Source organism: Cicer arietinum, chromosome 8 (genome assembly GCF_000331145.2).
Source record: "Cicer arietinum cultivar CDC Frontier isolate Library 1 chromosome 8, Cicar.CDCFrontier_v2.0, whole genome shotgun sequence".
In the NCBI taxonomy this organism is placed as follows: Eukaryota; Viridiplantae; Streptophyta; class Magnoliopsida; order Fabales; family Fabaceae; genus Cicer; species Cicer arietinum.
This window is the reverse complement of record NC_021167.2, coordinates 28,179,487-28,180,460: the sequence shown is the minus strand read 5'-3', so window position 1 is coordinate 28,180,460 and position 974 is coordinate 28,179,487.

Here is a 974-nt window from a genome sequence, read left to right as displayed (position 1 = left end):
ATGAATCTTCAGATGATGAAGATGTAGAGTCGGGGGCAAAAGAGAACTGGGCCGGTAGCACAGGAGGTTGATCATGGGCAGCAGCTGATGAACCCAAGTGTTTGGTAACCCATTCCAGAACGAGTCCACACTGAGTGATAGTGTTTTTAAAGTGAGAAAAAGTAACCAACAACTTTTTTTGGTCTTTCCTAATGGTCTTTAGAAGCTTTAAAAACCTTTTGTTCTCAGTTCCTGCCGATTTCATGCTGGTGGTTGAATCCTTACGCGCTCTTTTGGATTTTGAACTTTTAGCCTTATCTTGAGATAAATTTTCAAAAGGTGGAGCCAAAGGAGATTTGGATTTTTCTTGTAAATCCGGATCAGAATTAGATTGAGCAACATTTGGAGAGATAGGAGAAGAGTTCAGGCTTACCTGAGATGGTATGTTCTTACGAGGGCTTAGCGGAGTTGAATGAGGGTGTGCGAGAATGAGATAGTGGAGAGGCAGACTTATGCTTCTTTGAGGCAGTTTTCTTCTTCCTTGAGGTGGGGGTTTGTTCAGGCAGATCAATGCGCATTTGTTTGATATTTTTCATAGAGAAAAAATTGTTGCACTGAATACTTTCTTCATCATCAAGGGGTACTTTAAAGTATTTAAAGATTTTGGTCAAGATCATCCCATAGGGAGCTGATCGACCCACAATTGCAGCATTCAACATGTATCTAAAAATAATGTTTCCCAAATGAAGGGGTGTTCCGGTCAACAGATGATGAATGATCAAAATATCAAGTTCGGTTACCTTTTCATAACTCCCAGCTCGAGGCACTATCGAGTGAACACAGATGTTGGGATATATCCGACACATAGGAGGAAGGTTTGAGGCTACAAGAGGTTTACGAGGATTTATCAGGATATTTTGAAGAACAGAAGTTCGAGTGACCATGTACTGCATATACCAAGTTTCAGCAAAACAGTGGGCTCCAGCATCTTGTAT